The 15,252-nt window shown below is 38.0% G+C and overlaps 1 protein-coding gene and 1 long non-coding RNA gene across 3 annotated transcripts in view; one reads left to right on the top strand and one right to left on the bottom strand.

Annotated features, from left to right (window-relative positions):
* The window catches only part of LOC139106620 (furin-like protease 1), a 162,097-nt gene that overhangs the window by 45,271 nt on the left and 101,574 nt on the right, over positions 1–15,252 (top strand). The gene's annotated exons all lie outside the window — the stretch shown is intronic.
* The window catches only part of LOC139106626 (uncharacterized), a 110,969-nt gene continuing 103,561 nt past the window's right edge, over positions 7,845–15,252 (bottom strand). Inside the window, exons 3-4 of the long non-coding RNA XR_011546404.1 lie at positions 8,140–8,272; positions 7,845–7,941 (exon numbers count right to left, since the gene is read on the bottom strand). This is a non-coding gene — a long non-coding RNA (uncharacterized lncRNA). The remainder of the gene's footprint in view (positions 7,942–8,139; positions 8,273–15,252) is intronic.

The following is a 15,252-nucleotide window of genomic DNA, read 5'->3' as shown; positions in this document are numbered from 1 at the left end:
CCGGTGCGATATAATCATAACAATTAGCATGTCTTTTATTTTCACAGCCGCTGAGTTCATTTCGCTGAGTGACGGAAAAATGAGCGCCCTGTGAAAAATGAAGGATGGAGGATTCGGCTTTGCATGTTCACGTTTTCCGACACTCTCGCGTGATTAAAAGTTTCAAAAAGCTGTCCTCGATACAACGTGACATAGCGCATTGCGTGTTCAGGTCAATGTTGCTTCTCTAGCTCGTCGTTACCGGCGAATTTCCATATCTCTTTAAGCATTATGTTACCGCTGCGCTCGCGCGATATGTAATTTCGCTTTAATTATCTAACACGAGGCGCCGATAGCGATATGTTAAAACTTACACTTTTTATCGCTGGCATTACGTATTCAATGCCAAAATGTTCAATGGACGTTCAATGTTAAAACGTTCAATATTTGATGTTGAAACATCGAGCGATAATATTATAAGCGCGTATTAATACGAAATAAATTGTTGTGATACGTTTATCTATTAATGAATTTGTTCAGTTTTCTATCGCTTCGTGATGATTTTCATTACATAATTAAACGCACTTTCATCCTAACATTGAATTATTAAAATTATTGATTATTAACGGTCTACCCGACACCGTAAACGGAAGAAACGAAATTTATTTATGAGAAAAACTAACAGAGCGAGACGCGTACACGCCGCTTTTTGATTACATACTCGGCGATTACACGCTTTTAGAACGGCTCGTTAATTAAAAACCTTTGCCGCGAGCCGTCAGACGGCCAATCGCGGAAGTCGCTGGGAGAAACTTATATTAATTAAAGAGTTGATCAGAAAAGGATAGTAAACATTTGATCGCAAGGCTGCTTCTACAACAAAGGCGCGTATAGATTTCTGGCGATATATATTTTAAATAAATGAAAAAAGTAGCATTATTGGTTTTCGTTCGCAAAGCATAAAATCACAACAGCGACTGTGAAATAATCCCTGCGAGCGTTATAACGAATTTCAGGCACTAAAAAAATAATAATAGTCGGTGGAAAAATAAAAAATGAAATTGAAAAGGGTGCGTTCAATCAGAGTTTCTTTAATCGTTACTTTCATAAAGTCTAAATGGAGGAATTAATTCTGTTCGTGCGGTCGTCGATTGGCGGTACGTAATGTATTTGCCGCCGCTTGATCCGAGGCGATGTTTTAATGAATTTTGTAATGTCGTACCGCGCGGTAAATTCACGAAATTGAATTTCCGAGAGTGGCTTTGCGTAAAATGTCGGTGGAATACCGTCGTTAATATACGGAGCGTTTCATTTAAACTAGACGCCTAAATATCCTTCGTTGCGAAGAAATCCTTTAATTAAAATAGTGATGTCGACAGATTAATACGAACGGGACAAATATACGTATGAATAAAATAACGATTTCAAAAATAATAGCCACTCTCTGTTGTTATCTTAGACGAATTAGTTACATTGTTTTTATTATTATTAATTTTAATTTTTTTAATTAAAGAAATTTGATACGTCGCGTGTATCTAAGTTAAATGAGACGCACAAATGCGAAGAGGAAAAGAAACGTGACAAGTTAATTATAAGACTGCTCAGTCGTTTATTAACGTAATCACCGTCTCATCATTAACTTCCTGCGTAAAATACGATCGACCGGCACACGAGAAAGTATAGCAGCCGTCGTTAATCACACCTTATCTCGCGGTTTCTGATGCGCAAGGGTTTCATCAAGGTTAATGTATTCGCACTGATAAACTACCATGGCACGCCCTGCTGTACGTTATCGACTACGGTGTAAGTATGGGGATGCAGAGCTCAAAAATGCACATCACGAATGCGGCTAGACAATCGCATTACTTATTTACCTTCGCGTTCGTAATTAATATATTTTTGTAAGATCTCTTGCATAATTTATTTGTTCTAAAAAAATTTTTTTAATGTATGTGCATAAATTTCGACTGTAAATATTTAACGCGATAATGCTTTTGCGATAAACGTTATAAAATATATTTTGCAAAAACAGAGCGAAGAAAGTTTTACGCGAATATTACATGTATGTCCGCCTGTGACACAAATATCCGTAGCTTGCGAAACATTCTTAAAAGTGTTGTATGGAATATTTGCTAACCGTATCATTGATCCTGTTCAACATGTTCGCCTTCGATACCGGATACTACTGACGTCTTTCGCACTCTGTTGAGTAATAATGCCATTATCAAAGTTGCATTGATCGTGAAGACTTTAAAATCGAACATTCAGGGATTTTTTTTCTCGTAACGACTTTTCAGCAAATTAAAAAAAAAACTGATAATCATAGAAAATTATAAAATACTTAATTATAAAAAAAAATTTATTATTAATACGCTTGCTCGAGCACAACACGTTGCCTGCGCTAGCTAAATTTAAATTGTTATTCTTTTCTATATGCATTGTCGAATGTCTTACGCAAGTATCGGATGTGTCTATTTTCAACGGAGAAGCGCCTTCATCGTTATCTCGAATTACTCGTCAGTGTTCTTGCGTAATATAATCGCAAGTATACTCATGAAGCAGAATTATTGATTCTGTCAAACAACTGTGGTTTATTAGAGGTTCGACCGGCGAATAAATGTGGGAAGGATAAATTTTCATAGCGGAGAGAAGCGAATTATTTATAAACTAATGCCACGTGAACGGAAGGAGATTGTTTAATTTCTCGAAATTTTCTTAACAAGGAGATCTACACATTATACATGTAAGTGGATTACGTTTACTTTACGTTTTTATCTCACGCTGCGCGAGATTTTATAATTAGCTATTTACGCGAGCAAACTATTTTCTTTTTTTTTTTTTTTTTTATTTCTTTTATAATGACTTTCCGGGCTTTTTATTTTCACCGCTTGCAGGACCACTAAGAGTAGCACGGGTCGGGTTTTTGTTGAAACTATCGATTATCGCGTGGTGTTCTATCTAAGTTCGGTGTTACGTGCGGCTGCAATAAGAAATACACCGTTAGATCGCTGCGCGCTCGACTTAGCAGAGACGATGTACTTAGCTATCCCGTCGTTTAATTCTACTTAGGCGGCAAACTCATACTCGCGTGTTCCTTCTGGATTAGGGGCGGTTTCCAGTAATTGCAATACATCGCTATAGTTGTCGCACGAAATGGGCTGTACCTCGGTTTCCGCGAGCCCGATGCAGCCTCGTGAAATTGAAATCCTCACGAGCCAGCGGAGCTCCGTGAAAATTAAGAACGCCCGATAATCCCATCCCTGTTAAAGTAATCTCGTATTGTACGAGAAAACCTAAACCAGTGTGCAAAGTAGAAGATTCACGTCTTCATCGCTTAGCATTTTCCGTTAAAACAGTATCCGCCTGATATTCTTTATATACTTATCCGAAACAAAATAACTCGCGTGAACGAAATTTGTACATTTGATTCATACGATTATATTGGGACAAACGTGTGATTTTGAAATAAAATAGAAAATGCGTAACGTATAGAAAGAAATAAATTGCAACTGCGCTAAATGGAATATTAACTATTATATGGTAATGTTAAATTTAATTTAACGCAAATGATAATGAAAATTAATACTAATGTTGAAGTAATTAAATATTATTTATTAAATTATAATATACGCTCGTGTGTACATACATGGTAGCATATGTACGCACGCAATTAACTGTAATAAATTATTTTATATTATATTTAGCGTTTCGTAGTTAAATAACAATTTAATTCTATTTAACTTCTCCTCTCTGAATATTTTAGCATAAATGCTTTAATTAATTGAACTCAAGAAAGTTATTAAAAATATATAGAAATGTAAAATGTACAGCTTTTAAGTATTTCATAAAAATATTGAGCATTCCGATAAATGAGAGATTTATATAAAATTTACCTCAAAAACGTTTTTTAATTTTTTATCACAAACTTTACACATTTTATATTTTATATTCTAATTGCCAATCACAATTTATTTTTTTTTTCTTTTTTTTTCTACACCATCCTAATTTTGTATATGCAAATATAAATGTGCTCGTTCGCGACGGATAGATGTCGATGTCGCTGTCGCGAAAATGGTGTAATCTGTTTATAATTCTGCAAGTGACGCGGAACAGAAATGTCGAGGCCGCTGACAGGTCGCCATCACATCAGGAAATTGTTCGGAGGACTTTGCAAAAGGTTGAAATGAGAAAAGCCACAATTCTCCTTTTATTCAGTCGCGTTAAATTTCCATTTTCTATACGTAACGCAAAATTTAGCTGGATCGGATAACAGAAAGAAACGGAAATACAAAATGTAGAGTTTCCGCCATTCCGCCTATTCGAATTATATCGACGTAAAACTCACAATGGAATTGAAATAAAGAAAAAAGATGTAGATAAAAAGAAAGTTCTTGCAGTTTATATATATATAAAATTGCGTGTGATTTTATAGATAAATGTCTGAATTTTTAATTTTTCCGCGGAAAATGTCATTACTAATCGTATATTTTTATAAGATTTACTTTTGATCTTCACTATTTTAGTTTCTAAAAATAATTAATTCCTGGCACCAAATATTAATTGCTAAATGTTAATTATTCTAAAATAAAATAACGAATATGTTGGAACACTATCAAGAAATGAAGAGGAAAATATGCCTTTACACCTGAAGCGTTCGGCGAGATATTTTAACGTCAGGCATACGTCATATTTGATGCGCGTAATATCCTTTTTCCGCTGCGGCGACATATTGTCGACGGTAAGTTCCAATATGCGGACGTAAAAACGTATCGACGATAGGACAGGGTTTCAATAGTCCGATAAGCCGTGAAAGAGTGAAAAAGTATGCGATTGAGCGGAAAACCAATAATCGTCTTGAATCGCGAAATATTTTCATCCGCCGTTGCGTATGCGTTACGCGCGCTCATGGTCGAGGATACGCACTTTGTGTACACATAATACGCGGCTCTACATCTGCATAATAATATGTCGGAATACGCATTTCGCAGGTATAATGTGCGCTCAGGATCTACGTAATAATACAAGACGCCTCTGTAGCCTCCGGCCTGAGAGAATTAGACGATGGATTCTTGGACGATATTCATATTGATTTAGATTTCTGCCTATCTTACGTTAATGGTAAAAAAAAATTACAAAAAAACCCGTGCGCGATTAAAATTATTTCGTCGATTTTTTCCGAACTCTAAATAAGTCTAATAAAAAAATCTTTTATCGTCTCGCGAATATTTCTGCACATTTCGATCGTAAGTTATCGTGAAATATTGGCCCTTTGCAGTTTCCAAAACTATGCGCGGATCTATGGGAAGATCGTCGAAATAGCTGTCTGCCAACAATACGAATTTCAATTATCCGCGTCTCGCTGTGTTCCGGTTGTGATTAAGTGAGATGTACAAGCTACTGGAACGGCGGCTGGCTTGCACGTCGAGTACTGTGCAGCCTGAGCTTTGTTCCCGAGTGCATCGTCGAGCTCGATTCTATGAACCAATTACGTGGTCTTGCAACTATATCATAATAATTGAGGCAGCCAGCCATGATGAAATCACGATTGCAGACACATTATTTCTGAGTCTAGCTGTACTAATTCGAAGTATACTCGCGATACGCAAAAATATTTAACAGCCGTGTACGGTACTGTCTGCAGCATCGCAGCCAATTATCAGTTGTTAACAACTGCAAGGACGGAAACAATAAATTTTTTTTTTTTTAAACTATCCCTATGTTACCGCAAATTTATTCTTTTCTACTTTTTAACGTTGAATGGGAGAACGAAATACGAAACGGTCATAACAATCGCGCTCGTTGACGGCGGGGCTTGACGATCGCGGGAAAGTTTCGCTTCAACTTCGACTCGCCGAAGTTACCATAATACGCAGCCGTGACGTGTCATTGCACTTGCGAAATTATCGCTATCACCACGCGACGTTCCGCGATACGTTGCGAATGCAACCCACCGAAAGTCCGGTATCGTCGCAGCGACGAGCTCGTTCTCGAGAAAACTGCATAGATAATACGGCTATCGCGTGGATGGCGGCGGTAAATTTGTCCCTTTACATGATACGTTGGCAGGAAGAAAGGCGAGCTCCGACTGCAAAGTGTCGCGCAAACGGCAAAAGTCGCGCCCTATCGCGTTGAATACGAATGACGTCGCCTTTTCGCGTTTTAGTACATTATTATAAAATGTTCACATTTTTGCGACTGTCGTGATACCGCGAGAAACGATTTGAACAAGCTGCGACAAATTTATAAGTCGTGTTAACAGAGAAAAAAGGATATTTCGCGTAGAGAGAAAAAAAAAAAATAAAATAACAGTGAACTCCTTGACGTAAACCGCAAAAATTTTCAAACGTTCTACGAGATAAATACGATAAATGCGTATAAACTATAATTGATTAATAAATTAATGTTGTAAGTGAAATAACCCGTATGTCTGCGCGTTGGAGGTTGTAACAGAACGTCGCGAATTCATGTATTTAGTTGACCTTTTTTGCACGCTGCGAATTACAAGATTAATTGTCATCACGACTGCGTATGTCGGTGCATTACGCGTTTAATATGGATTCGAAAAAGCATGTACTACGACAAACTGTCGTGAGAAACGAGATGTGACCTAGTTTCCCGTTGCAGCGTCGCATCGCTGCACCGCAAGCATTTCGCCGCGAACCAGACCGCACGTGGATAAGCTCTTGTGGTTGCGCACTCGCCACTTGGTTTTTCGAAATTTCTTCCCCGCCGGGATCATTGTATCACGACGATAATTTCAAGCGATCAGCGTGATTCAAACGTAAATTGGAAAGTGCATTGAACCGCAAGTGAAAGCTTGCGGTTACAATATCTAGCCCACCCGTTCATATCGTCAAGTTTCCGCGCTGCTTTCAAAGATTCGATCATTTCCCTCCTTCTTACGGTAAAACGGCTTTGTTTTACGTTTTATTTTTTATGAAATTTATTTTTCCTAATTGGCATTTATTTATACGAATTACGAAACGATATTTTTTATTTCGGATCGGATTGTAAAATTAACGAAAATGTCGGCTGCCGCAAGTGGCTGAAAGAGACGAATCTCGTGCCGCAAGTGGCTGAGAAAGTCTCACTTGCAGATTAAACTACGTTTCAAACTACGCTACTTCTACTACTGAAGGCAGCGAATTTATAAATTCCACTGTTTTATTAATTACAACAATTCAATAAATATAATAAATGTAAAAGTATTTTCTTGTAAATTCGTTGCCTTAATAAAAAAAACATGTAACTCACATTTGATGCGACGCGGGCGGAGTTCAGCAACGATGATGCCATGGTACGATGGTATTCTGCAACAAACAAGAAAAAACAACAATGAAAAATATGCAATAAATAATAATTACTAATTAAAAAAAAAGAAAAAAAATTGTTATTTTAATATTTAATTAAGAAAAAAAAGATAATTACCCAAACGTTGCTCCGCCGATGCCCGATGTCTTTCCTAGACCTGGTCCTCCTCTCAGTACTCAGATCCACAGGTCACAACATCTACAGGTCACTCGCGAATACGCGCGCGGATTAATAATTAAAATTATTTGCGCGATACTGGGGCACTCCCGTTAAAATTAAGTTTAGATAATAATTTTCGACGCCCGATTACTTTTGCGATATTCGCGATGAACCCCGACCGTGGTTCATTTTATTCGATCGACGACAAGCTGTAAGAAACTACGTTAGTACAAAATATTACACAATGAAATAAAAATAAAACTACACTACTACTAATATTTCTAATATTTCTACTCTACAAGCTGTTTTACGCGAAGCACGCGGTTGTCGCGAAATACCCGATTTACGCGGAATGCCGGATTTACGCGGTTTTCCTAATCTTTCGATTTAAACGAATTCTTTTTTTATTTTTACGCGTACTATCAGCGATTTCTTATACCACTGATAGTAAGAAACAATTGTGACTTACTTGCCAGCGGAGTTAGTGGTGATCTGTAACAGATAAATACATAATTCAATTATAGATATGCTGCAATTAATTTTCATAATAAAAAAAAAATAAAAATAAATATATATATAATATATACGCGTCTCTACTTCGTTTATTAAATAAATAATAATAAATAAAGTTATTTAATAGCCAAACGATTAAACGATTAATTTTCTTATACAAAAAAAAGTGATCTTTACCCAAGAGTTGCTCCGCTGGTGCAGGACGCCTATCCTAGGCCTCCTCCTCCTCTCAGGATGCTTGAGTTATCCGCCTGGTTATCCTGGTTGAGTTATCCTCCTTCGTTTAATCTGTCCTCCTCTGGATCTCCATCTGAAACAATAAAACACTTATCTGATTAGCACAATGCGTATAGATAATCGATCGCGAAGACCAAAGTACATTTAACCTTTATATTCTATTATACGTGTTATTCGCCGCGTATTACTAACAGCTTACCGTGCTCGTGTTTTGGTGCCGGGCGGCCGGTCACACATTCCAGCGCTTGCACGTGCACACCGCGCGCCACGTGCTCCGGGAGAAGTTTCGTGCGCGTTAGCAGCTCGAGCGCCGAAGACGGAATGGAAGGGGAACGGGCCAGCCGCCGCTAGCGCGCACCGTTTCCTCTCCCCGCGCTACCCGCGCCCATAGCCGCCGAGTCCCGAACCTTCGCAATACCAGCCGGCTGGTTATCTTTAGCCCGTACCGTCCTCTCTCCCCGCGCTACCCGCGCCCACAGCTACTGAGTCCGAATCTACGCTACGTAAAACAGCGCGTCTCCTGCGTACCCTGAGCTGCTTGAACGCCGGAGATAATCCGTTGCTTTATATTAAAATTTGTATCAGCTCTTGAAAAAGTTGTTCAACTATTTTTTTAATTAATTACTGCTGTATATAGACTACGAATGACTCGCCACGCAGTGGATGGTTATATTAATTCCGCACGCAATTACGCAGATTTATTTTGTATTTTCTTTATATTGCACGTACAGCGTACTGTAATAGTTGTATTCATTGGGATTGTAATAGCGAATGAACGTTGTCTCGACGCTTTCGCGCGTACAAATATGTACAAGTAAATTAAAAATTTATTTTTTATTTTATTCTCAATGCTTTATACGAAGAGGCGTATTTTACTGGAACGTTACCAAATAAAAGAGAAAGAGAGACAGAGAAAAAGAGAGCGCATTTTTGTTCCTTATTCATGCTTTGCATGCTTTGCAACACACTGCGCAGAGGTCGTGTGCTCGGGAAATCCGCCATTGTGCCATCTTCCCTTCTTTTTCCTTCCATTCTTTTTTTTTCCATCCCGAGTTCATTGCGGCGGAAATTTAAAATAAACGTCCGAGTACGGATGCGCCGGCAATTAAGAGAGTTCTGCCGCAGGAGCGTGGAAATTACGACAGACGTCCCTTTTTTTCACCTTTTCGTTTTGTGCGAGCAAGCCTGCCAGCGACGTTTATCGACATTGCAGTCGGAATACGCATCCTTAGCGTTGTTTACGAATTCTTATCGTTAATGGAACTTAACACGTAATAAAAGGAAGGCGTTTTAAAGTAAAATATATGTTTTATGAGATTTGTGAAAACTTTCACTATTTAAAAATAACAGATGCAATAATTATATTGAAATGTAACAAAAATTGTATTATACAAATTAAAGAAAATAAATTTGTTCATTTCTTGTATTTAAGATTTTTTTTTCTTTATGCTTACATAAGTTAAATATTAAAAAATGACAAAATTCTTTACTTTCTTTTTCTCTCAAATATCATAGTTTCCTGTACGTCCATGTCTTTAATTACTAAAATCGTTCTCATGATAGCAGTTAGGTGTTAGGAAATGCCTACGCCTCTGAACAATGCGAGATTACGTAGTGGCGCATTTTTCAGTATGTAACGCGGTTACGAGTATTTCACAGGCGCAATGACCTTAATGCATTTCTCATGCAAACGACTACCGGCTTTACTTTACATTCTCGATATCGATGTTCTTCGGGTTTATTGTTACTTTCCAGAGCAGTGCAATTTTAGAAGCCTAATACAGTTAAAAAAATTCCAAAAAAATAAGTGGATAATAATCCTTTATGCCCCCCTTTTTGTTTTATTTAATCAAAAGCAGTCGTTCGGCATCAATTTAAACAAGCATTTATATGCATATATGGAAATGTAAGCGGACGGAAAATTTAATCTAACGCGTATGCGTTCCTCTAAATTACTGGGTGCTAAATTTCAAATTGATCGCCTCGTCTCTACGCTCGACGTTCAAACGACTCGGTTCCTGTTACAAGCGTCGGTTATAATGTTTGCAGTAATCGTAATCCGCATAACCGCGACACAGTAGATTTAACAATCTGCAGATTCCGCGTGATTCGCTCCGCGGCCGCAACATAGCAAGCTTTATCGAATCAATTATCTCCCTACCTCCTCATTGTCCATCTTGCCGACGATAAAACGACCTTCGCGCTACTCCGCGTGACCAGCTATGCCAATTGACCATCGCGTTCCCTTTCATTAACCGGTTCTCCTTCGATCAAGTTCAAGAGTGATAGCTAACCGTGTGAGAACGTTGCTTCAATAAGTTGTAGCATTGACAGTAACGCGCGGTATATTATGCTTCGCAACAGATTTATAGCTTCTCTTTCTCGCCGAGCAATTTGCTCCGTTGGCACACTTCGCAAGAACAATAATCCACTTTCATCTACTAGACTGGGGGAATTGTGAATCATACACCGCGAATAACTCAATTCGCTCGCAGAGCATAACCATAATTTCTTTGTGTTTCAGGTAAGAGTCCGTCGGTTGAAAGGAAACGTGTGCACTGCACCGTTAGATCAAAACGCGCTATTATAGTCGAGAACGAGAGTCGTGAGCAAGCCAAGAGAAATTAACGATCAAAGTTTAAGGTATCGTATGTGATAGTTATATTGCTTACGTCGAGGTAGCGTGACAAACCAACCTGCCAAGACCCGCGAATACCGTTATTCTGTTGAATAATAAGCTGCAGCACGTGCATATGCATGTAATGTGACAGTCTATTACCGAAACGATTTCTTTCCTTAGAAAGTTTTGCGTTAAAACAATTTCTTCGCGACGCATTTGATTTTAATATATTACATTTTTTATTTTAATACGTTATTATAGATATCGATGATTAATAAATTCAATATTAAATGATCTTACGATCGACGGAAGGACCGTGCAATCACATTTTAATATAATTTTAAAAGTAAACTGCCCTCAATTTCATCTGCATTGTTTGCTTCAATATACAATTTTCCAAGTTTAAAGCGGCGATTTCGCGAGCTTCAGTGCTCGTTACCGGCAAAAATTGGGTCTTAGAAGTTAACGATATAGAGTACATTTTTCCCATTTTGCATTTGCATTTTTCCCATTTTGAATGCAATACCTCGTTTAATAAAATAGTAATAAATTCTTTACAAAGCTACTCTAGAAAACAACAATATATAAATTCGTTCACTTACATCTGGAATGAATATCGTGAAATCATTGACCTGTCGATACCGACGTGCAGGGTAACAGAATGTGACAACATTAAATGGAACCGATAGAATGGAAGCACGCATTTACGTTTATGATATCTACGCTCCATACGGCTCGGAGAAAAATTAGTGAAATCCTTTTTTATTTGTGCATCTCGCGATCGTCTGTTCTTGCAATTCGTTTTCGGAATCCCCAGAATATTTATAAACGAAACAGTTTCGCAGAATGCACGGTTTAACAGTGACATAAATCGTTAGCAGAAGAGCCTTCGATTGATAGTATTTTCAATTGACACTTCAAAGCGGTATTATCTAGTTTTCGAAATGGAAAAAGAAGGAAAGAGTGTCGATTTGAGTGATGCACTGAGTATTCGCGAAATATTTATATTTATTTGGCCGCTGCACCGGAAAATCCCGTGTTTTCGTGACGCTTCAACGACGATAACCCGGCCGCGTGACCGGCCGGTCAAATGCATTTCCGATTTCGAACGCGATTCGTTTCAACTCTGTGCACCACGGATTTACGAGCCGTGTGCGCGGGTATTCGTGATACCGCTCGCACGATTGTATCGCGAACGCTGAATAAGTCATACGCGAGCGAGAGTTCTTTGTAACGAACAATGTCAAGCTGTTCCCGCCGCGCTCTTCGAAAGTCATTTCGATACGTGACTGCAATACGTCGCTTCAAAAGTTTCGCCAATCGGAATAAGAAATTTTCCGGCGTCTCGTATCTCGTCGGTGAGCTTAGAAATTTGCAGAAGTTACTTAAACCCCCGCATTGCGTATTTCTGCAAGTAAACCGATTGCAGGATAAAAATATTCTTTGTTTCGCTGGGCGCTTTATAGACTTTCGCGTTGACAAAGCTTACATTGGATCGTCGGCATATTAATATTTGTATATATTGCATAAAAATTCGCCAAAAAATGTGAATTACTGTTTCAACACGAGGCCGAGTATTGATCGGCAAGTTCTCGGTGGCACCGTTCTCGGCAAGAGCAGATTTGTGTACTTATTAGAATATTGCATAATCATCGCGGATAATCGTAACGTAATCCACGAGTAAAAGCTTAGGTAAATACGTGGTAGAAAATACCCAGGGCGCTGTTACACCGGGGATTTCAAGGCTAATTAGCGAAAATCATTATCCCACATGGATTACCGTATGCAAACGCGGTGGTTATTCGACCGTTTAATTACCCCTCGGATGATGGCAACTTCTCACCTGTGAGATTCGCTTAACAGTTTTGTGCGCAAACAGTTACACTTCTTTGTGCAAATACTCATACGAGGTGGCTAGCAGTATTTTGTCGTCCTCACGGTTTAACATGTACCCGCACCCGCAATTGTTTATAAAAATAATTAATTTGTCTGTTGGCTTTAATCCGCTCTACCTAATTCACTTTCATCAGTTAGCCCCGCGCGTTTTCTTTTAAAAATTAATATTGACGTAAAGATGCAAATAACTGTAATTAAAGTATTTCTCACTCGTATCAATTAATTTTAATACGACCGTGAGATTTACGTGAGATAACCTCGAGCATCGACGAAGTCATCTAGGTGTCGCGTAAAATAATTTAAATTGCAAATTGCGCGATCACGTCTTTCCTGGTTCGTAAATATAACTCAACTAGCTAACGTAATTAATCAGTAGGCGTATCCTGACAGAAATATTTGCGTGGTAAGATTTCCTCAAGCTGCTCGAGGTAAAATACTCGCGATCGACGGTAGACACGTACAGAAACGCCAACAATTCCTAACACGTGTACCCAGCTGCGCAGTTGGATGTACCCTTAACTGTATCTAACTATGATAAGATAACCTGTCGTCGTTAACTCAATCGACAATCGCGAGTTTAATTTTATTTCATTCTCAACATAGATGCATTATCCGAACCTGACGACTTTTTCCACCAAAATAAGTTTAAATAAATTTATACAGAATTATAATAAAAATGTTTTTTTTTTTTTTTTTTAATAAGAAATATTTGACGTAGCATTTTTTAAAGGTAAAATTAATATGTAACATGAACAGCGGTTGTTTCATTAATGTTATATTATGATCTTTTTACCATCGTGTCAGACGTTAATTCAACGTGTCACTATTACTTAAGATTAATTTGACTAAAATAAAAAATATGTAACACTTTTATTATAAGCGAACAACGAAAAGGCGTCGGGCAAAATATAGTGAAAGGAACTTTCTATAACATAACGTGTGCCCAAGGAATGCGGGAAAAATAATTAATCACAGTCAGTGTGATTATACATGCTGAAGTAGCAAGGGAATAAAACGGAAAACTACTTCGGGAAATTCACGAGCAATGTTGAATGTCTCGAGAACGACACGTATGTAATTAATTACGCAATATAATAACATAAAAAATTGCAACGCGCTTTTATTATATTAAGGATGAGCGTAAGCGTGGGCAAAATGACAAGTGTAGCGGCGCATTGTGCTTCAAAAATAATGCTTCCTTTTTTTTTTCTTTTTGCAAAATTACACGAGAATAACGTCACTTTTGTATTTTGTGATTGAAAAATGAGAACTTCGTGTGTAAATGGGCTCACGCACGCGGACGTGATGTGTGAGTGCGCGAGCTTGCGGTGAACGTTCGATTTTTCCACGCTAATGGCTTTTTATACGTTCACAATGGTGTTTAAACAAGTATATGTTTCGCAGTGCGTGTATTCCGCATTTTTACCTGCTAGCCGCATGTGTCGTGCGGCAGTAAAACAATTTTTGAAAAAAAAAAAAAATTTACTTGATATTCTCGCGGGTAGAATTGCCATTTATCGTCAGATTTGATTGGGAATTTTCATGAATAATATTTAAAAATAAAAATGAGACGTAACAAAATATTATAAAGTGATAATATCGTTGAAGATGGAAAACAAATATTTTGTCAAAATTAATCGATACATCAAGCGGGAGCGAAAATATAACGATAGAGAGTTTGTCGAAACGAACAGATAGTACTTTTCAGACACTCGGCAGGCAGCTAATATTGGATATGGCAGACGTGCACGTGACATGTATTGAACATGACATGTATGAGTAAGTCTAATGCGGAAGCGCGGCGAATGTAATGCTTCTTATGGATCAAAGTGAGTGCAAATAGATAAACGAGATTGTCGCTACTCGTAGACCAAATTTAAATTATTGACAGTACAGAGGAAGAAAGTAACGTAGGCATAAAACGTAGTGGCGAAAGAGAGAGCGAGAGAGAGGGAGAGAAGAGACTTTGCGGAGGCAGATTTATTTTCTCACAAGTAACGGGCAGGAAGTAGTATACATTTCATGAATATTAAATCTCATATCCGGTCGGCAAAGCGCCGCCGCAAATTTTGAAGTCTTCATTAAAATTTTAGATTCCCCCGCGTGCATTTAGACGTAACGACAAACAACCGTGGTTTATCGCGAAATAATGCACGGTCCTTTGTTCTAGCCGCGAAAATTTGCAGTTGAAAGCTGCAAGAATTTTATTGCACAAATGCACGTAACAAAGCGAAGCCTATTCCTAGCGCGAAACCGACGAACGTAAGCGTATTTAAGAAATTAACTGTTTAGCTTTACGATATTTCCAAAGCACTTTAAGATAATTAAGTGAAAAAACTGATTTATAAATGCGCATATCGTTCTAATTAAAGAAAAATTGAACAACACGGATTATAAGTTGCGTTGTAAGTTTATTTAAAGCCTCTCAATCCGAGAATGTTTACGAAAAGTAATTGAAATTAACTGGTTATTATTATTAAATAAGCAAGTTGGAAAAGGGATTGATACGCGTACAAGGAAATGTAATTTAGTCAATG

Source organism: Cardiocondyla obscurior, linkage group LG11 (genome assembly GCF_019399895.1).
Source record: "Cardiocondyla obscurior isolate alpha-2009 linkage group LG11, Cobs3.1, whole genome shotgun sequence".
NCBI classification, from domain to species: Eukaryota; Metazoa; Arthropoda; class Insecta; order Hymenoptera; family Formicidae; genus Cardiocondyla; species Cardiocondyla obscurior.
This window is presented reverse-complemented; position numbering and strand designations above follow the sequence as displayed.